The 23,407-nt window shown below is 37.6% G+C and overlaps 1 protein-coding gene and 1 long non-coding RNA gene across 5 annotated transcripts in view; one reads left to right on the forward strand and one right to left on the reverse strand.

The window, feature by feature from the left end:
• The window catches only part of KIAA0825 (uncharacterized protein KIAA0825 homolog), a 382,383-nt gene that overhangs the window by 308,508 nt on the left and 50,468 nt on the right, over positions 1–23,407 (forward strand). The gene's annotated exons all lie outside the window — the stretch shown is intronic.
• The window catches only part of LOC106558567, a 109,605-nt gene that overhangs the window by 5,625 nt on the left and 80,573 nt on the right, over positions 1–23,407 (reverse strand). The window contains exons 2-4 of one of the 2 annotated variants that reach the window (XR_005356679.1): positions 16,642–16,735; positions 15,771–15,901; positions 14,604–14,700 (exon numbers count right to left, since the gene is read on the reverse strand). This is a non-coding gene — a long non-coding RNA (uncharacterized LOC106558567). Of the gene's footprint in view, positions 1–13,858; positions 14,701–15,770; positions 15,902–16,641; positions 16,736–23,407 lie in introns of those variants that run through there. The other variant, XR_005356678.1, reaches the window with a different exon arrangement.

Below are 23,407 nucleotides of genomic sequence, written 5' to 3' on the forward strand. Positions count from 1 at the left end.
GATCATAGAAATGGCAAAGTTCTACTGGGATAGTTATGAATAAAGGGGACAGTTACTGTAAAAATAAAGCAATACGTACAGAACAGTTTTTAAATTCAAGGGAATTCATATGGAGTTTCATTTACTTATTTACTATTTGCATCCCACCTTCCCTACCCTCTTCCCTGAAACCCATTTCAGATGTGGTGAATTAGAGAGCCAGAGAGAAGAAGTAGAAGGGGCTTGGTTTGCTGTAATAAGCTTGTCAGTGCTAATACTCTGACAAAGATACATTTTTAACCTCTTGCAAAACATGATAGAAATTATTGCTCTGGGAATCTCACTTCTGAGACTAGACACTTTGTACACAGGACAGAGAGAAGCTCTTGTCCACTTTGCCACTTAGGAAACTACTTTGCTGTAAATTTTCCTTCCAGAAGGAGAAGAGGTAGCGTACTGTTATTATGATAACCTTATATTTTGTTGTCCCATCAAAGCAATAAAATGCTCCTGAAAATTCTTCCCACAGTCTGTTTATATATATATGGGAGAAAATCTCATTGTTGAACTGAAATACCATTTTTTTGGCATGATTCACTCAGTTTCTCTAAAGCTTTGGCTTTCCAAACAGAAGACTGATTATAAATCTATGTTGTGTGGTGTTGAGGTCACATGGAAACCTTTTTAAAGGACTGAGTGACCTGGGAAGTTGCTGAGTCAGAACTTCTCAGCAGCCATCTAATAATGAGTTTAAAGAGGGAGCGGTAAAATCTCCCCAGCCCACCCGTTCTCCCAAAAGTTAGTGGTAAGAGTTGTGGTTTCTCAAGACTTCTTTGATACTCAAGGATGAAACCATGAGGCTAGAACTTGTCTTTCCCACCGTATGTGATAGACTATCATTTCAGTCATACATGAGTCACATAAAGCTTTAGGTTTGTCTCTGTATCCTGCCCATAGAGGTAGTTTAACCCCCGTATGCCAGCTCTGACGCAGAGGTTGGGTTGTCCCCTGGGAAAAGGAAGATATTCGTAGCTGGAAACAGACATGTCAATAAATGGACTAGGTTGAGCCATTTAGACTGTTGTCACAAAGGAGAAAGAAAGAAAACGAAAGAAAATAAGTTCAAATGGGCTTTCTCTTCAAACCTAGGGATTCGACATTTGATTGTGATTGCTCTACTCAGAAATTCTACTTAGAGCACGTTTTAGCTTTAAACCACTCATTTTTCAACCAAAGTCTGGATACACCCAACCAGAACAAGTGTTTGCTGAGGGAATTATTAAAAATTTGGAGGTAATTTCAGTTATGAGACTCATTTTGGTGTGATAATTGTGACTGCTCTAAAGGAGATTTTCATTAGATACCTTGCAAAACACTGCCTCATTATCTCAGAATACATTTCTAGAATGCAAATATGGGAAGGCAAGCCATGTGCATGGTAGTTCCACTCTGCATTTTATCCTTAATCAAGGGACTTTTTAGCCTTTGGCCTTCAATTTCCTTAAATGTGAGGAAGAAGAGAGACCAGTGTTTCATTTGAAAGGTAATCTCCAGTGTTAATCAGCTTTGAACAACTAATAAGTTATGGCTTCTACAGGTTTCATGACAAAGCACTCAGTTCTAAGTTTATGTAAGATTAGTCTATATACTACTCTTAAAGATACTGTTAGATAGGGGATGTTAAATACATGGGTAAGCACACAATAAAAACATAAATCTGTAGATAATCATGATTGTGTCAATGTGTACATAAAGAAATGAGGCATTGTAGATAGCATTAATATGATTCCAGATTAATCGGAAGGGTGAAGTATCTAAAACCTCTTCCCTATTATTTGTCAGGCACTTGATGTTATTTATCTCTTTTATTCCTCGTAGCTTTTTTTTGTGAGCTGGGTACTAGTATTTTTATATTGAATGAAACTGAGGCTCAAACATGAGTTGCCCAAGTTCGCATGATTAGTCAGTGGCAAAACCAAGATTCAGACCTCAGACTCACCGTCTTGAAGTGCATGCTTCTTCCCACAACATGGTGCTGCCTTAATCAGTTAAGGCCAGCTGTAGAATTAAGATGTCATTTAATTTAAGAAGTGGCAGAAATACAGTTTCAAAGGAGGGAGAATTTTTACTGGCACCCATAAACAGATTTGGCCAATAGCAGGGACAGTTGGAAGACAAATGGCATGGTCTCCATGACAGGCCAGGAAGATTATCCAGAGAGCTTTGTGGATTAGCCAAGGACACAGAGAGCGAGTGAGCGAGCGAGGAAGCGAAAAAAGATAGTGACCTATCTCTGGAGAGGCAAACACACAGCAAATGCTGCAAGACCATTGTAATTAATAGCTAAATTGTGTGGTAAAATCTCTAAATGCTCCAGGCATTTAGATGACAGATCTTTCTTCAAGGACTACGGTAGTCAAAAAGTCTGGGGCAGAGGCAAGCTTCTTCTTAAACTTACAAGGATGGGAGATGGATAGTGATAGGGTGGATGTTTCTAGATGTGTGTGATGGGGAAGGGGCTGGTCAACTTGAGGGAAGATACAAGGCCAGGAAGACTGGCCTCTTGGAGGGTTTATGGACAGGAGGCTAATAACTGAATGTTAGAAGATACATGATACATTTTAGGGAGAAAATGAGGTACAACATTTCAGAGGAGAAGAGATGATTGGGAAGCACTCTGAAAGCTGGAAAAGAGGGGTCGATGTCCCAGTAGAGGAGGAATGTGAATCACTCTCTGGGGAGTGATAGAATTTGGTAGTTGTTAGGCAGTCTGGGAGATACATAATAGATGAGGCTCAGGAGAAGTGTTACTCAGGAAGCCTTTTAGAAGGATGTGACAGTAATTCAGGGAATTTATACATTTATTTTGATGGTCCTTTCTCACCACCTAGATTTAGACCAAGTAGCATATTGAAACGCCACTAGTGTAAGGACAAGTTACACTTATGGAGGTCTTGCTATGGATCAGACACTGCTAAACCTTTTATTTTCAGCTAAACTTAACAGCCATCTATGAGGTTATAGAGACTTTTAACTGCCTGACTTTGCATTTAAAAAAAAAAAAAAAGCAAAGATGAGCTAGTAAGTGGAAAGGGCTAGGATATGAAGACAGGCAGCATGACCCAGAGTGATCAGCCCAGAATTGGATGGCCCGGCCCATCACCTGGGACAGTAGGGGTATGGAGTTTTAAGGCTCTCAGAAACACGAAGGGCAATTACAACACTTCTCTGTCAACATACAGATGTTACAACAAATATTTTTCAACTCATTGCTGCATACAATGATATAACAAGAACTTGAATGTTCACAGGTATTGTTCTAAGTATGTTACATGCATTATTTCATTTAACTTCACACCCTATGGAGTAATAGTATCTCTGATTTTAGAGGAGAAACTGAGCCCTCAGTTGATTATATAATTTCCCATGATCATACAGCTAGTAAGTGGCAGAGGTAGGAATTCTACTGTATTGTGATTAGGGAGAGAAAAGTGCTTAAGAGACTTGAAGTAAGAAATAACATGTGCGTGAAATAAAAAAAAAATTACAAGGAGATTGCATTTGAACTGAGATATAGAGGCTAGGTAGGCAGAAGGTATTTCAGGCTGAGGGCAGGTGACCAGAGTGGAAGGTATGTTGGAAAGACTTGAGGCAGCAAGACCACTCATTTTCGGCCCTCGAAGAGCTGTTGAATAAATGAACTGGTGCATGCATGAATGTATGTATGAATCACAAAAGCACTGTGACAGTCATAATTGCAGGGAAAATAACAGACATAGTAAAGGTGGACTGTATAGGGCTTAGGAACCAATGGGGAACAATGGGAGAGAATGTCTAGGCTTGGACAACTTGGATCTGAAATGCAGACACATATTTTGAAAAGTTCCTCAAAGAATAGGAAATGTCATCTAGAATTTGGAAGTAAGTTCATCACATCCACCTGTCAATTAACTAAGTCGCTAGTATTGCAAAGAATTAATCCTAAGGGAAAAAAAGTAAAATTTTGGAAACACTTTTAGGCCACACGAAATTTTGTACATTGCTGCTTTTGCATATAAGGGAGTTATGTAAAAGAGAAGAAGGTCAGTAGTGACAAAATAAAATGATAAACTGGCAAAAAAAATACTGTCTCATTTCAGGAGAGGGTTCAGTGTTTGCACATATTAAATAGCTGCCTTCCATGAAGTAGTTTTGGGATTATATACCAAGCGAATGAGATTTAGCAAAGATGAGTTGTGGCCACGCCAATTTGTGCATTTCCCCTAAATGCTGAGGTTCTGGGAAGCTGATTTACATTGAGGAGAAATTTGAGGTAATGTTCTGGGAATGTGAGACCAAAACTTCCAGCCTGTCAAAGTCTTTAAGAGAATCGAGAAAGTCATACTTAGAATGTAATTATTAGTGTGACCTCTTTTGAACTCCCCAAATACAGGAGGGTTTTTGGTTTTTAAATGCTTGAAATTCTTTGCACCATCTATTCGAAAAGCAAAAACATGCAAAAAGATGATGATTTCATCCAAAAATAATCTGTTCATTCATCAAGGGGATGGAACCATTTCTAGCAGGTAGCTCTCCTTAAATACCTCATCATCCCCAGACTCAGGAAGAACCATGTCCACACTAGTTAGGATACTAATGTCTGGGAAGATAAGAACAAGAGGGAACTTGTGGCAAAGGTAAGCTCTCGGGTGACACAGATTGGGGGGTTTTGATCCTGTCACGATGTGAAGGCTTCAGATGTTAATGATGACTATGTAAAACAGTCCAGTATGGAAGCATCTAAGATAAAATTCTTGTAAATTTTTGGCCGGGAACCTAAAACTTGCTTCAGTCTGTGGCTGCATTTTTTGTGCCAAATAAGAAGGCACTTTGCTGGCTCTTTTTTTATAGAAGGGCCAAATGAGATAGATTGGAAATATGTACTTTGAGCAGCTAGGCAGAGTCTCAGGAAGTTTGCCAAACAAGATTTCCAAATAAAATGTTTGGGAAAGAAAACAGGGATGGACTTTGCAGATGCTGGATGGGTTCCACCAGCCATCTGTGCAAAGAGTTACTTGGTATCACATGAGGCGAGAGCTATGAAGTGGCACAAAACTATCTGTAATAACTCCATTGTTAAGCGGGCTCATTTATTTACCAGGCAACCCTCTCCTCACCAAGATAAAGCATCTGCATTTCCCTGAGAAACAACAATGATGACCAAAATTATTTAAACGTAAAGGAATTTCAGCAACTGAACTGTTACCTCGGTGCTAATGCATTAGCAGTCAAAGAAGGCAGATTAATTTACTTACGGTGAGCTAAGTGCATTCTTGGCGCGCAAAGGGGAATCATTTGCTCACTTAAGCCAGAGATCCCATTTTTGACGGCAAATGTCACTGCCTGGATTTCCCTTTGACAGTCTGGCAACCCCGCACCCCTGTTATAGTATCCATTTATTTGTCTTATTTTCAGCCAGATTAATCCATTCTGTTTTGACAAGAAGACTGATGGGTAATTGATAACTGTGATAGACACAAACAGAAGAGTTGGATGCTGAATAATTCAGCACTTTTCAGTATCAATAAGAGAACAGGTTGAAGAATTTGTGTCTCTATTTACACTTAAACTAAACTAAGTCAGCCCAGACATTTATGCTGCCAGTCTATCAGAAAACCAAACAGTGTACATTCGGTTTCCACCCGACAAAATGTTTTATAAGCTTGTAACAATATGTGTGAAGCTGCCAGAATAATAAATAGGTACAGCAGCCCATGCATGCTAATGTTATGTTGTAAGCAGTTTTGTTGACAAGTGCTAATACTTCTTTCATACTATCATCAAAAGCAGCTAATACAACAGCCATTATTTGCTGGCTTTCCAAGCAAGACATGATGGATTGTGACCTTAATATGGGTTAGCCGAGTTTTGAAAGTTAAACAACTTGCAATAAATCATAGAATTATTACAATGCAGTTTAATTGGTTAAGGACTGTTTATTTCCTAAACAGGGTGAAAAATTTCTGTTTCGGCACTTTTAATTTGCAAAGTGCATTTTCATTATGAATGGCAGTTTAATATTCTGCTCTTTTGTCATGCAAAATATGCAACACGCAGGCAATCTATTAATTGGACAAAAATGCATTGCAAGCGTAAATTATCCTTTATATCATCACTTGTGAGCTTTTACATCTATTAAATGTGTTAAATGGAACATAGTTAAAGACTGTACAACTTGCAGGCTACTTCTGAAATTTAAGTGAAGCTTCAAGATGATTTTAATGACCTTTATTTTTGGCAAAATAAAGTAATTAGGTAATTGTAAATATAAAGGGCAATTTAAAGAGTTACTGTTTCCTTAAGGCCTAGGTGCATATGTTTTATCGATTCAGCAGGAAGCAGACAGCAACACTGGCTCATATTGATATGTCTTGAGAAGTGGAATCCACCCTCGTGTATTTACTTCTTTCTTTGCTACAGTATAATTTCTGAGCAGAAATTTCCATTGGCAAATGTGTAGAAAAAGGTGAGTAAGGCAGTCGCAAACTGATATTGTAGCATAGCTCAGCATAACTGAGTAGCCGCCTCCATATGCTTTGGTTCAATGATGTGCCTTTGCATGGGGCTATTTAGAGCTCAGAAACAGTAACAAAATACTTTGTACTAGGAATGTTGATATGACATATGCTCGATTTTAAGAATGCCAGATCTCTCAATGTGTTCCTGTAAGACTGCCTTAAAATGCATGCAACCTATTCGTTCACACACAGCTCTGAGCCCCTTTCTCATATTTATTGACACCTGGGCAGACCTTTCAAAAATGTAAAGCTTCCACTGACTTGAAACATTCTCCATAGGTTGGCCCAGCCGAAGCAGGGATACTTTTGTGCTGTCACTTCAAGTCTCCTTCAAAGATATCGATTGTCTGCTATATAAACTGAAAGTTGAAAGTATACTTTGGATAGGCATTCTATTCATTTTTCCTAGAGTAAAAAAGTGTGAATGTGAGAATGTGCATTCTGTTGTTTTAGAAGAAAAACTAAAGAACAATTTTTTTCCATTTAAATCATTCACAAAAGGAGCACATTAAAATAAGCTGTCTAGAAAAATGATAAAGAAGGTGGAAACCAGAAGTTGCGCTTTTATGTTTCGTTATATGGTAGGCACAGTGGTGCTTCTGATTGTTAGAAACTTCTCTAAAGAGAAAGACAAAACTACCCATAGAACTTTAATCTTGAACTGATGTTGATCATTTCCCCTCCCATTTAAATGCCATGCTTACCTAAGTTGGGCAGTGTCTTTGCACCAGAAAAAAGCGATGGGGAAAAGGGACCCGGGGAGGTGGAGGGTGGGAGAAAGAGCTTAAGGTAAGGAGAGAGGGTGGGGGGAGTGTCAGGGAGACACTGTTGCTATATTCTGCTGAGTGTACTTTTGCTATCACTCCTGATAAAATGCTAAATCAAAACTGTACTGCCCAATAAGTCATATATGTAATTATTTGTATTAAGTATCACAAAACACTCATTTTAACAATGATTTAATGTTTTAACTGTATTTGCTGATCTTTATTGATCGCAAAATCTTTTCAGAGATCCTTTAGAAAATGTAGGTGAATATAACCCAAATTGTTAAGTTAGAAAGACATAGGAAGACTTCACCATATCTTATTATGAAAAATTTGAAATGCATAGAACAGTTGAAATAATTTTACAATAAATATCCATATCCCGATACACAGATCGCTTTGATCCTGCCGTTCTAATATATTCAGCTTTTCACATATCTACCAACCTATCCATCTTTCTACCCATCCATCCATCTATCCATCTTATATTTTGGTGCTTTTTTTTTTAATGCCCAAAACATTTGTTGGTTGTTTATTTATAAAGTATTCCATGACCCAACATTCATGTTTCATAGTTCAGGAACACAGGTCAGTGACAAACTTCAATGGAACTCAACCCAAAGAAATTCTTCATATTCCAAAATCACTTTGCACTCTGAAAGATATAAGCCTTCTTCATCTCTTCAGAATCCTTCATGGAATCATAATTTCTGTAGAAATCTGCATATGCCTTCTTTTTGGTTCAGCCACAGCAAATTTCCAGAAAGCTGCAACCCCCAGGGATACAGTAAATGCTCCAATATGAAATCGCAGACACTTGGCCAGAAGGCCTCGTATCTGAGGTTTCATGAAAGCACAGGAAGTCATGGTAGTTGTTCTCCTTAACACCAACCTCAAACCCAATGTCCTTCCTAACAGAAATGGACCTTTTTAGTGCTATTCAAAGTCAGTTGCAACCATTAGTATTCTCCCTAATACTCTAATGTGCTTATCGTTAACTAGAGTGCAAATTTTGTTTGCTCCTTTTTTTTTCCTTTTGAGAGCACATCTGCACACATTGACATGCACATATCTTAAGTGTAGCATTGGATGATTTTCAACAAACTTTTAGTGAGTTGGATTAATGTTGATGAACTCTATTGGATGTCAACACAGAATGAGGTGCAGTGAACGTAGAAGACTTAGAAGCCCTGTCTTCAGACTGCTCACCATTGCTAGGATGAGCTAACCTATAGGGCCACCTTCTCCTTGAGACACTGACCTCTCATCAAGTCTTAAGTTTGTTCTTTTTTACTAGAATGGATAGTTGATGGACCAGGGCTCCATGAATAGTTACTATACTATATATTGTGTACCTACCAGATGTAAAGCATCTAAGTGCTATTGAGAACACAAATGAATCTTGAGATACAGAGGCCAAGATATGGAGTCCATCAAAAAGCATTTGGTAAAATTGCGTCCTACATACCTAAAGTGAAATAATAGAAGATTACGTATATGTAAAAGCACTTAGAGAAGTTAGAGAGGAAGTTTTAGGAAGGTCAGAGGAAGGTTCCCTTGACTCTGTCTCCATAGTATCCATCTATCAGCAACCAGAGTGACCACTTAAAAAGTAAATCAGATGGAGGGGGGTGATGAGATAGGGGTAATAGGGTGACAGGCATTAAGGAGGGCACATGATGTAATGAGCCCCGGGTGCTATATACAACTGATGAATTACAGAACTCTACCTCTGAAACTAATAACACACTATCTGTTAATTAATTGAATTTAAATTTAAAAAAAGTAAATAAGATCCTGTCATTCACTTTGATTAAATCCCTCCATCATTTTCCAGAACACTTTAAAAAAATGTCAGACTCCATGAAGCCCTGTGTGACCTGGCTACCCTCCCGACTCTGGGCCTCTCTTCCTACTGCCCATGTCTTGTTGCTAACCTTCTCCTCACTCAAACTTACGTTTCCATCACAACCTCTCACAGCTGACACCTTCTCAGATGATTCAGGTCTCAGGTCAGACATTCCTTGCAAGATCTTCTCTGCCCAACTTTGTGTTAGATGGTTTTGCCCAACAGTAAGTTAATGTTGAGTGTTCTGAGCACATTTAAGGTAGGATAAGCTATGATGTTCAGAAGGTTAGGTGCATTAAATGCATTTTCAACTTACGAAAATGATCAGTATTGGAATGTCCTGAAGGTTTGCAGTGTATGAGACCTTCAGAGTCTTCGATGACAGATGACATCTATATTACAGTGTTTCTTTCAACCCTGATTCCTTTCTTAATGGTATAGCATTTTTTTTTTCTTTAGCGTGTTCACTACATCAGGAGCACATCTACAGGTTAAAACTCCTGCAGGATTTTTCAGTATTTTTTAGTTACTTAAAGTATACATGTGGATTTTAAACCTTGAAATCTTTGTATAGTTATAGCTTGGACTGGTTTTTGTATATATTGTGTAATGTTTTCCTTGCCATAGCCTGAGAACTAGACATTGTCCTTATATACAGATGAAGAAACTAAGGCTCAGTGATTTTCTTTCCTCAAGTCCTTAGCAAAGCCTAATAAGTAGTAGCTATTACTTTTGTTTCTTGAGGTTAAACAGAGTATTATCACAGCAGCAAATTATTGAAATCCTCATATCCCTCCACTTGCTTTTCACCACCCTGCCCTAACTACAACCTCTCCTCCCCCAACCCATTCAGTATGTCATCAGCCCTGTAACCATCATGAAAAATTATATTCAGTCTTGGGGCAAGTAAGATACAGACTTTTTTTAAAAAATAGATCTTTCAAACAATGTTACCAGCATGCTGACATCTTCATAAAAATTAGGGATCCTTGAGGTGTCAAATTGACTAACGCACCAACACTTGAAGAAGCTCAATATCCAGGAATGAGAGACAAACTTAAATACCTATCTTGTGTTTTCGTAGGTGTGACCTACTCCCTTGAAAAGGCCATTTCAATCTCAAATTTCCATTACTGTTTATCATCCAAAAAATATTGTTCAGTAATGCCTCATCGCTATACAAGACTTGTGCCAATATTTCTCAGGCAACCTTGTCAATTTGAGTTATAGTATGTGCTACTTAGATACAGTAGAAATGAGTTTAAACTGCTGAAGACACTGGATCTTTTCAAAGCTGTTCTTCAATGTTATGAAAGAGAATAATCATAGCAGGCTAATTTGTAGATTCCCTATTCTTCTGTTCCTTGTTCTTGTCTTTACTGAGGCCTTAGGCAGAATTCTGTCATTCATCAAAATCACTTCTGTGTTCAAAACCCCATTTTTCAGTATTGAAAATACACAATTTTGAAAGTTAAAGTAATATAATTTCCTATGCAGGCTTTTAGCCCATACTAGCCTTACCTACTACCTATTAATATCTTTGTAAAAATATTTTATTACACCTTGATCCCTAACTACTTTACACAGAAAGGTAAATGAACTTAAAATACGAGGAAATTCCCTCTTTTGACTTATGCAAAGATCGTGTCTAAAGTAAGAATTAGATCTGTATGAATTTTTTTCACTGCCACTAAGGAATCTCCCACAACTTTTTCATAAGTTGCAATTCTGTTACTCTTTATTCCCCAAGGATAGAAAGAATTCCCTTTATTGATCGATTGATTGATTGATTGAAAAAATAAACACCCTGAGTTGGTAAAAATACCAATTACAAGAGTGTCTACCCTAAAAGTCAAATTCATTTTGTTTATTATTGCAAGTTATTAGGGCTTCCAGGAATGCATATAAAATACCTGAAAAACAGTGGTTGAATCTATCATACTGACCTTAATTTCCTTAAAGTAACAAAGAAAGAAAAGCAAATTCCATGACCAACAACTGGAATTACACAAAGAAAGAGAATACAGCCTCACAAAGGTGTATGTGAAACATAACTGCATCTAAGTTAGATAAGTCTCTGCTTTCATAAGAGAAAGTCATACTCCAATATCTGTCCCAATGAGTTCCTTTGACCATTTGTCTAACACTTAGTGTACCTTCTGAAATCAATCCCTGCAATTCTATGTAACTGCCATGAGTTGGCAATGCAGATCATTTTCTTTTGTCTTTAGTTAGTCTTCACTACTTGACATATCATGGATTCTTTTCAGGATAGTTCTCTATTTTTCCCTGAAGCAACTCACATGTTCACTTATATACAATTCAAAAGATGTGCTCAAATTTTGAAAATCAGGCTGTAGTCTAGATAAAATAATTTTCCAGATACATATAGTTGCATCATGTTAGCTGTAACTCTTCTCATTTTTAAAAATATTTTATTTATTTATTCGCGAGAGACAGAGAAAGAGTGAGAGAGAGGCAGAGACACAGGCAGAAGGAGAAGCAGGCTCCATGGAGGAACCCCAATGCGGGACTCGATCCCTGGTCTCCAGGATCACGCCCTGGGCCTAAGGTGGTGCTAAACCGCTGAGCCACCCGGGCTGCCCTCTTCTCATTTTTAATCAGATAAATGAATGTTACCATATCCCATCTGAAAGCTGATGTTCTCCATTATCATGCTAAATGCCTATAAAATATATTGTGACATAGATGTTCCAAATATATGAATAATCTATAATTGAACATTTATCTGGTCTCTAATATTTTATTTAAATAATGTCATGATAAGAATTATTTAAACTTTGAACATTCACCCTGGTAGGAATGATATTACTATTTTTTATATATAAACCAAAAATACCAAAATTTAGCAACAGTTTTAAAGAGTTGAATAGCAAAGCAATTTTCCATATGGATTAAAAAAATCCATTATTATCTTCATTCTGCTTTCCTGTGTAGTTCAATGAACTATAAAAAGCAAGTAATATAATTTTTTTTTATTTTTTATTTATTTTATTTTATTTTTTTTTTCATTTTTTAAAATTTTTATTTATTTATGATAGTCACAGAGAGAGAGAGAGAGAGAGAGGCAGAGACACAGGCAGAGGGAGAAGCAGGCTCCATGCACCGGGAGCCTGACGTGGGATTCGATCCCGGGTCTCCAGGATCGCGCCCTGGGCCAAAGGCAGGCGCCAAACCGCTGCGCCACCCAGGGATCCCAAATTTTTTTTTTAATTATTTGATTAGGAAAAAAGAAAAGGCCCTCCTAATAAACACCATGCAGTCTTTCATACTGTCTTCCAAATGTGAAAGATAGGGAATTACTTCTGCAAACACAAAAAGGGGGTATTGCCTTTACGGGGATGGGCATTTGAAGACACACTGCTGTGCTGCCTGTATAAACTTACTTTGGCATTTAGATGAGAAATGTACCTATATGGAACGTTTTCATTCAGTGCAAAGATGTACCTTGAAAACTTCCTGAGCCACATACAGCACAGATTAATGTCATGACTTTTGTATGTTGAAGACAGCAAAAGACAGCCTGTGAGCTCAGGTGACTCTCCAGAGCATTATCTTCCATGTGGTGATTGAGCAACCAAGCCCACTTACATCTTTGAATATGCCATCTCAAAACATAGCCTCTTCTGTTGCCATGGTGATGAAAAGGTCCACTAGAGGGTCTCCTCCAACTGGCAGTTAAATGCTTTGACACGAGTTAAATCTGCTCATAGTCCGTAGGCCAGAATGAGTCACATGGCTCCATCTAAACTGAAAAGGGACTCATGGCCTATTTAGCAAGCGTGACTGTCTTTGTCACAGACATTACAAGGTCACTTACTATCTAATTGTGTTGTTTTCCTAGTTTCTGTCATGGCTGTTATGAAAATCTAGATGCTCAAGAAAAAACTTTGGAAGTTATTTTTTATTAAAGAAGTTGAGCTATAGTCCTATTGATGGGTGGGGGAAGCAAATAAGTTGGAGAGTTTTAGTGAAGATTCAGGACAAGGTGGTAAAATCAGTCCTTGTCAAAGTGCAAGTAGTTCAGCTTTCCTCTAGCAATGATGTCAGCATTTCCCAGGTAGATAATTTTCTTTTATTCTCTTCTGAATCCCAGAAGTAGCTGCCATTTCTAAAGATCTTTTTTTCCTTATGCTTACATCTATGCATCTATAAGTTTATTCTCTTTGTTTGAATCTAATAGAACTGTTTATATCATACACAGTTGGCATGTTCAACTTGCTTCATTTATGTTATACAACTTAAGGATTTTGCACACTGAAGGTACTCAATAAATGTATGCAGGAAACTTAAGTATAGCACATGTATATGAAGGCTATTTCCTAAGAAAAATGTTGAAAGAAAGAAAAGAAAAGAGAAAAGAAAAGAAAAGAAAGGAAAGGAAGGAAAGGAAGGAAAGGCAGCACAGACACTGAAAGCCCTTAAGTACATAAGACTAGACAGAATACGAAAGAAGAAAAAAAAAACTACCTCCCCCCGCACCACCTCCACCTCACCCTCCCCCCATCACTCCCTCCCCCCTACCCTCCCTCCTCTCCTTCCTCCCTCCTTCTTCTTCCTCCCTCCCTCCCTCCTCCTCCCTCCCTCCCTCCCCCTCCCTCCCCCCTCCCTCCCCGCCCCCCCCCTCCCCTCCCTCCCATCCCCCCTCCCCGCCCAGAAAAACGAAAAACCATCTAGGTAGAGGAGAACCTTACCCTCTCAGGAAAGACAGTTGAAATTCATACAATAATTGGAATAAAAAAAAATAATAATTGGAATAAAGCTAAATGTAGAGTGAGATCAGAGTGGGGTATTGGTCCCAATCCAGGCAAAGCATGATCCTCGACTAGAAAGAGAGCTCCTAGGTTTCCCTAGGAAATACTAGGGGAAGGGAGCTGCCTCTTGAGGAAGCAGGACCAGGACAATACCAGCTAAACAAGAATCCACAAAGAGCCATACATCTGCAATGTACATCTTTAGAAATCCAGGGTCGCAAGCTAACATATTCACTGTTTGCCCTTACCCCATTTAGGTCTTACTGCTTTGCAACTCTTCCTTAAGGATATGGTAAATTACTTACTCCAATATGGTCAATATAACTAATCTTTAGTAATTATCAAAAACATTGACAGTCACCACTTCATGGTTCAGTTGCCCTACTCTAGTTCACATTAATTGAAGTAGGCAATCATGGAGCCTTTGCTGGTAGAAAAAGATTTTAATGCTATTTAAAGAAAATTTTTTAAAAAGTACTCCCTTCTGACAGAAATTTGCATTCTGATAATATTTTATTTGTATCTTTTTTTAATGTCATGACAAGAAATGGATTTGATTTTGAAGAGGAATCATTTTGAATAATTAACCATGAATTACTCTAATTAGCAGAAAATAATTATAGGTTGGACATAAGCTCTTTCGAAAGTGTAAAGACTATTGGAAAAATAATACCACCTGATAGATGTTGAGATGAATCCAAAAGAGAGCTTTTCTTTGAATCAATCTTCAACTAAGGCATTTAAATGCCTCCCATTAGAAAACATTCATATTCCTGCAAGACAAAAATTATTAGCAAGCATATGTTGTTGGTTAGAGAATCTTTAGTGTTATAATTAAAGAGGACATCTTTAATGCTTCCAAAAGTAGAAAATACAGTTTCACTTGTTCTTTTCATAGCACTTTCTGGATCTGAGACCTTGGATAGACTTAGCATATTTGTACACTGTATGTGGAGTTTAACTTATTCATTTCCCTTGGAAAATGTTTGTCAAATGATTGACATGACAGAGTTGCACTTGTGGTTCTCATCTCCTGAGAAGAGCTTGTGGAACAGGACATGTGGCAAACTGATAAGGAAAGGTAACAGATTTCATTTGCGATTGCAATCAGTTTCTGTAAAGACCATCAGCAGGACCTACATAAGAGCTCACACTCAAAGTGCAGTCCACTCAAAGTACATTTTTTAGCTAAACACAGCCCATAAATGGAACCCAGAAGACACACCCCAGATATGGCACCATAGATAACTAGCTAACTAAAAACAGATAACTAATTGTCTGTCTTGAACAAGTCTCACATTGTCTGTTTACCTTTTTATTGCTAATGCCATCCATTTCACAGGATTGTAACACGGAGAAAATGCAATGTGAAATTAACTTTTCAAAATTAAAGCAACAACAACAGATATAGTGTTATTTGGTCGAAATGTCATGTTCATATATTTGATTTTTACCAATAAAAACATACCGACACTATTGGAAATGAGAAGTATCTGGTATATAGTCGAAGAAAGCATAACTTAATTTTCTATGAACATCATATAGAAAAATAAATAAAATAATGCCTTATTCATTAAGGCATGCTTTTACAATTATTGAGAGCTAATTATGTAAGAGTGCATCTTCACAAAGTAAGTATGTAGTGGCATTCTAATCAGTGGTCACAAATGGTTTCTTGGCACGTTTCATTAGGATTTTGAGTTAGGTTCCAATTTAAAGAATAACATCCTTGGAACTTAACCTTGCTTTTTTCTATATTGCTCTCCTGCCACCATCTAGGTTTTCTTCACTAATCAAAATAGCAGGATCAAGGCTTATACATAGAATAAATAGCTCTTCTTACCTGTTCGAAAAAAAATTACAGCACCCCTCCATCCTTCCATCATATCATCTTCTCTCCTTTTCCCTTCTTACCAGAAATACTGAATGAAATATTATCTTTAGTGAATCATCATTATAACACATATTGGTTGCCTGGGGGAAGAAAAAAGCCCAAGAATCTCCTTCGGTCTTCTCCCATTTATTACTGGCATGGATTCTTTTGTTCAATTAGCTAAATTAGTTTTGCAGTGTAAGCCAGTTGTCCTTTTGACTAGGATTTGAAGAGCATCTCTCCAGTGGTTGTAATAGGTGAATTTAACGTTCCTTTCAACCCTAAAACGTTTTATTATAAGTAGTTCTGTGTTGCCCAAAAGGAAGGGAGATACTAAATGAAAGTGAGGAAGTGAGATCATCAAGGATAATTGCACACTTCAGTTTTACCCAGAACTGGTAGGCAAAAGCATGAGTGAGAAAAAATGGACTCTGATACAATATCTAACATGCTACATACATCCTAACTTCCCAATCCTTATATCTATTCTTTCTGAGCAGAGGAAGTAGGATTCACCCAAAAAAGGGTGAACCTCTCCAAGGTTCTTTGGAGAGGAGGGGAATGAAAAACTATGTATATGTTCCTCTGGTGATAGAAAAAATTTACCAGAGAATAACGAGGTGGATATCTCATTCTTTAAGGGCTATTTAGATTTTCCTTGAAATCTTAAAAGCTCCAGCAACCAAAGAACTGAGCTCTGGCTTCTTGGTGACAGAATGGACTGGTGGTCAGAGAATGGGCAGAAGCTATAATATCTCCCTCTTCCCTTGCCCACTGGGCCTTTCCCTTTGATCTTCAGGAACCTCCTTCTCTTAAAATGTTCCTTCATCTGGCCTCTTACCTTATACATAGCTGAGGGCTCTGATGCATGTATTGGCTGAATCTTATTTCACAGAAATATCCTTACAGGTATGTTGGTGGGACCATTGCAGTCTCTGTAAGGATATAGAAATACATACCATTTACTTTTAGTCAGTAAATATCTTGTGGATTAGAGGAGAATGTCTTGTCATGTGGCAATTCCTAGGGGAGGCCAAGGATGAGGGCTGATTCCTAGTCCTGGTCAACTAGGTGGAGAAGTAACTCTCAACTCAAGCCTCTTGTGTAATCTTAATAGGTTCTACCCCTTGAGCTACAAGAGTGGGACCCTCAGGGTACTCCGTGGGAGGATAAGCATGATCAGCACCGTATCTTGATGGGATGAAAACTCAACATAGGTTTCTCTTGGAAGAGAGAAAATGAATAAGAATTCTAATAACCCAGCTTTAATTTTTTTGATTACAAAATTAGTGAAATAATTAAAATGAAGAGGCATGTATAACTTGATACAAATGAACCAATGGTTAGCAAGGGGTCTGAATCATAGATCATTCTAACAAATCTCTGTAGCCAGGTAGAGGAGTCTGCTTTAATATTCAGAACAGATTAGTACTAACAGTTCTCATTTTCATATTAGAATAGTTCTAAGACTTATGCAGTTTATCATTCTCTTAAATTAACTCACCATGTACAGAAAATATATAAAAGAACAAGATAAAATTATTTATCACAAATTCTTTTTAAAGAATTTTAAAAACAGCTTTATTGATATATAATTGATGATTATATATGTAAAGTGTACAAATTAGTAAGTTTTGACATAATATGTACACCTTTTAACCATCACCAGAATCAAGACAGTGAATATTTCCATCATCCCCAAAAGTTTCACATGTCCTCCCCCATTCCCAAGCAACCAGAGATCAGCTTTTGGTCACTATAGATTACTTTGCATTTTCTAGAGTTTTATATGAATGGAATCATACAGTAAGAATCCTGTTGTCTGTTTTACTCAGCATAATTATTTTCAGATTCATCCCTGTTGTTGCCTGTTCATTTTTACTGTCAATTAATTTATTTCTTGATGTACATTGGGGTTATTTCCAATTGTTGACTATTACCAATAAAGCCACTATTAACATTCATGTGAAAATACAAATTCATATAGCTTATAATTTTTTAAGGAAAACATTTTTTTCTTTATAGCTCATTATCTTAGCAAGGTAATATTTATAATCTATTAACAATATATCATTACTACAAATTGTTTTTGCCTTAGGTTAACTGCATCCAGTTAAAGAACTATTTATAGAGTATTAAGTATGTATAAAGCTTTTAATGATATCCTATATAAGAGCACAAAGATGGATAGGAGGTACATAAATAAATAATGGGAACCCAAAGCTGAACAAGGTAAATGTCATAAGAAGAACAACAACAAAAACAACAAATCTATGGGTTAGGGTCGCAGGAATAATATCCACTTGAAAAATAAGAAATTCACTGAAAATAGGTAGTTAGCTGGAGACTTTGAAGCATGGGTAGGATTTTAGCATACAATGTTGAAAAGAAGTATGCAGTTGCAAGCAAGGAACATAATTAGAGCTTAGAGGCAAGAAACATGGGGTGAATGCTTGGATGAAGCACTCCAATTTAATCAACTCTATGGTATGTTGGCAATCTCCCCTTTCCTCAGACCTCTTTTGGAATGTTTGATTCTGCACTTTGGGTTAGTTCAACAGCCATTCCTTCAGTGCTCATAGTAATAAGCACTGTGCCAAAGCAAAAGAATAAAAGATGAAAAGGTACACATGCTCTCTGCTCTCAGATCACTTACAATGGGGCAAATCGTTTCAAGTATTATGGTTACTAGAGATATGCTTGGAATGCCGTTAGATGGAGAGGAGCACCTAACCCAGCCCATGGAGTGAGACAAGGCTTTCCAAAAGCAGGATGAGGATGGTTGAAACTCTAAGTTGACCAGTCGGTGGTAGGTAAAAACCAGAAGCAAAGGTGTTCAAAGCACAGGGGAGAAAAGCATGAACAAAAATAAAAGGTTTGTGACATAACATTTGATTTTGAGAAACTATAGTTCAGGATTGCAGAAGCATTCATTGGAGTGGTTTCTAATGGGTACCATTACTGCTACAATTGTGGTGTTTCGTGGGGATTTTTGTATGTCTGGTTTTTGATGTGATACTGAGATGGGAATATAATTTTTGGCTCCCATTGTAGGCCCGCACCTTTCATTCAAAGACTCGGGAGTTACTAATGGTGTTACATGCTCAGAAAACCTACTTACTTATATGAGGTGTTAAGTGTTGTTATACACAGAAAGTGTTCCTCCTACACTTAGCTCTGTTTTCTCTACCCTGGTCTCATAAATCTCTATGTTTGAAATAAGTTTGAAGACAGTAAATTTCAGACAGGATTGTTATTTTAAAATATAGGCTTTGGGGATCCTGGATGGCTCAGTGGTTTGGCACCTGCCTTTAGCCCAGGGCATGATCCTGGAGTCCTGGGATCAAATCCCACATCGGACTTCCTGCATGGAGCCTGCTTCTCCCTCTGCCTGTGTCTCTGCCCCTCTCTCCCATGAATAAATACATAAAATCTTAAAATATATATATATAGGCTTATCTATAGTATGGGTATATATAACTAAATATGCTTTTTCAATGGGCTACTAGTTCAGCCTGTGATGATCCTGAGTATGTAAATAGCAGAAGCAGCATCAGCATTTCATTCACCACTTGGTTTTGTGGCAATTGTGCATCACTAGAGAAAGCTGAGTCTTCATGACTTCTCATTTGTGGAGCTCTGCTCAACTACAAAAGAGGCTACTAAGTGCAAAGATATGAAATCAGACACTACTGCAAAATGTACATTTGTAAAAGTGAAGCGCTTTATTCTCTTGCTACGTTCTCTGATTATGCTATTTATTCCAATTTTATAACAATACAAAATGACATATGCCATTTGAAATTGCCTATACTCACCAAATAAAATGGCAAATTAAAAGATGTAAACAGTTAAGTTTGAAATGTTTCCTTCAGTCATCTAGATATTTGAACTCTGGAAGCCTTGGATAATTGCCTCATTCAACTCTTACATGTATGTACAGAGAAATTCTCTGAAATGTTCATATTTTCCCCTTATGTCAACATTAATATGTCATAATATTTTTTGTTTTATGGGACTCATTTCTAGTTGATGCAGAATTTTAAAGTGAAGATAATCACAATAATTAAGGAGTAAATGTGTAAATGAGGGCCTGATTCGAGTTATTTCATTAACATAAATTCATGGAAATTTGGCAACTGGAGGATTAAAATATAGATTTTAATCTAATCTGTTTCTGTACTTTTCAGTTCTCCTAAAATATCACCAAAGAAAGGGCAATAGTAGAGGATTAGAAATGTGTAAAACAAAAATCCCGCAAGCTATTTCCTGTTCTTTTGTGGCTGTCTCTGGCATAGGGAAGTTCTTAGAAAAAATTCCTGTGAATCTGTTCTATGAAGAGGAAGGGAGGTGGTGGAGAAAAAAAGCTCACCTCTCCAAATGCAGCTCTAGTGGTGTTTATGCTAATCGGCTCAGGGCAAACTGAGCCCTGTAGTGTGAATGGGAGCCTGGCAGGGTTGGCCCAGGGTCCCGCAGCACCAGGCAGTCACTGCCTTTCACCTCATGTTATCACAAATGAATTGCTTTATTCCTTCTGACCAGTGTGAAAAGCCAAGTAAAAAAGCCTAAATGACAGTAATTACACATATCTTCTACTGCAGCTGAATGGAACTGGCTCCCAGCAACATTTCTCTCAGCATGTCTTACACAACTGTTCCTCTCTCTATATTCCCACTGCTATTCCTACTTTATCATCCTGTCTCAAGACTGAGGTTCCAGATTCAGGTCTAAATCCCTTCAATTTACTGCCAGAGTGATCTTCCTTAAACACTGATTTTACTGCATTCTTGCTTTTTCTGTTTTCTAGAGTTACACAGAACCAACACCTACTTAGAGTCAGATGAACCAGCCAAGGTATAATTCCAAACTGACGGAATAATGTTAGGGTGATAAGCTGGCAGTGCTGGACCAGCCTGAACCAAGCATGCTGGGAGAGCATCTTTCAACAGGATGAACCGTGTTTTCCCTGAATACACCAAAATCACAACAGAGGAGTCTAGTATGGGGTCAGGAGGAGACAGTGAGATAATGAATGCTAGTACTGAATCTGAAGTGCCAGGGGTTCATCTTCATGGAAGTATACAGTTGCAAATAAAGACATGGAGCTGATCAGGGAGGTCTGTTGTGAGAATCTTCAGAGATGCCTGGGGGTTTACTTGACAGAAGATGATGAGATGGCCAAAGACGGGTTTACAGAGTGTAGGGATAGGAGGACTGATTGATCAGACAGGGAGAAGGACAACCAGAAGAGAAGAAGAAGGAAGAGAGCAATGAGGAGAAAGTTTCTAGAAAGAACAAGCATTCATCAGTTCAAATGCCAGAAGTTAAGACCCAAAGTGTTTACTGATTAGGCCAGGGAGATTACTGTGACGACAGGAAAATGCATTTAGCAATGAGGCCCAACCTTTTCAAGAAGCTTACTAGAGAAGGAAAGGAGTCAAGGCATTAAGTAATGGGAGATAAGGAAGGGACTCATAAATGGGAGTTAACAAAGCAATCACTAGATTAACATTATCAAGTGTGTTTAGAAAGATTAACCAAGGAAAATGTTATGGGAGAAATATAGAAAGCAAGTACTTAGGCAAATGAGATTAGCAACAATAAAAATAGAAGGAACTTGAATTCACAAATCTCTCTTTCCATCTTCACCTCATATTTAGATCCAAACAAAAACACACCTCTACGTTCTCCATCAATATTTCAGCTCATCAATTTTTTAAAATATCTGACTCTTCACAACCCCCACACTAAGTCTAAGGTCAAATCTTTGTTCCGTGCTGCCTTTAGAACACCTTTTTTCCATTTCCCAATCAATGGTGTTTCCTTCACGCTGAAACACTGTTTCATTGATCTCTCCTCTGGCCTGTGTAAAATGTACCTACTGGACGAACACTGGTCTTCATGCACACAAGATCTGTTTTCTTATTACTTTCATTAGCTTCTGCTTTCCATTGGTAATAAATTCAAATTTTCACTCAGCCCTTATCTCTTCTTTTGCCATTCTGATCCTTTTTTTCCATTTCCTTCACCGTCAGTCCATCTTGCTTCCCTAGACCCTGAATATTTGTCACCTAATGCTTTTTGTGACTTAGAAAGTCACCTTTCTGAAGCTCTCACTTGTATTCTTGTTCATTGAAATCGTTTGCCTGTCGTATTTCCTAAGTGAATTCCTCAATAGAAAAAGAGAAGCAAGTTAATGTCACCTGAACATTTTGATTTAGACTATCCTACTTTTAACCAAATACTGCATTTCATACATATAATTAACAATGCTTTAATGATTTTTCTTTATCAAAACTCAGGCTAGGCCCTCACATAAACATAGGAGAAAAGTTTGATTGGAGATTATTATTTGAAGAGTGTTCTAAAGCTCAATAATTTGTCACCGTTGATACATTATGTATTTGTTATCTTTCCATTGAATTGAGGCATTTTGGCTCTTAGAATGCAAAAATAATTCCTTAAGCCTCTAGGAGCCATTAGGATATCAGCCAGTATTATGTTTGCAAAGGGGTATAGGAACAAATTAAGTTTGATTAAGGCAAAATAAAGATAACCCAGGACCAGCAGAATTTCTCAAGAGTACAAGCACTAGAGCCACTAGAGTGGATGGCTTTGAGCAGCTAAGCTCAGCAGAAACACTCAACTACGTATTGCGGGGAAGAGCCTGGAGGAGAGGAGAGTGATGCTAATCAGGAAAAGATGTTGAGGTGAGTTAGACAAGGTCAAAATGAAAATGAACTTCTCTTATATTAGAGGTTTGCCTCAGTGAATAAAGTCTATTTTGAATAAAGATCTATTTTTGTATTATCTTTTTTTAAATTTGAGGGTTTAATTTCCATTTCTTTTCAAATATGTCCTAGTTACTTAATAAGAGAGGGAGGAGTCTAACCTTTATAGAGCCCCTCTTTTCCATGAATCACAATGGTTGTAGGGAAATTTATAGGAATCATGGTTCACTTGTTCACTCATTTATGCATCAAAAAATGGTGAGACTGTGATGTGTGCTAGGTACTTCAGCACTTTGTACAGAATGGTAAACAAGACAAACATAGTTCCTCTTCCTCCTGGGGTTTAAAGTAATACATACAGACAAAGAGAAAGGCACATACAGTCCAGCATGATGTATGCTATGATCAGAGAAGTACAGGTGCTGTCCTGAGACACTGAGGAAGTTCAGTCCAGAATTAGGAACAACAGCAAGAACCTCACAACAAGAACAACACTTTAGAATTAAAAGGATAGGAGCAGTAGAGAAGTGAAGGCAAAGAAGCAAAGTAATATTCCATTCTAGAAAATAGCACCTGTATCACTCAAGATGAGAAAGAAAATTGAACTTTCACATATGGGAATAAAGTTATCTGTGGCTGGAAATCAGAGTTAAAGAGTTAAGGTAAAAGATGGATCCAGGTCCCCATCATAAAGGACTTTGGTGTTTCTGCAAAGAATTTATCCTGAGGACTATGGGAGAATCAAAAGTTTTAAATAAGGAAATGACTTAACCAGATCTCCTTTGTAGAGAGTTGGTTCTCATTGAAAAGTAGAGATGGGTTCAGAAGGGGTGGGCAAGATAGGAGATAATAAAACCAACTTGCAAGTCACTGTCA

This window comes from Canis lupus, chromosome 3, assembly GCF_011100685.1.
Source record: "Canis lupus familiaris isolate Mischka breed German Shepherd chromosome 3, alternate assembly UU_Cfam_GSD_1.0, whole genome shotgun sequence".
Classification (NCBI taxonomy): domain Eukaryota; kingdom Metazoa; phylum Chordata; class Mammalia; order Carnivora; family Canidae; genus Canis; species Canis lupus.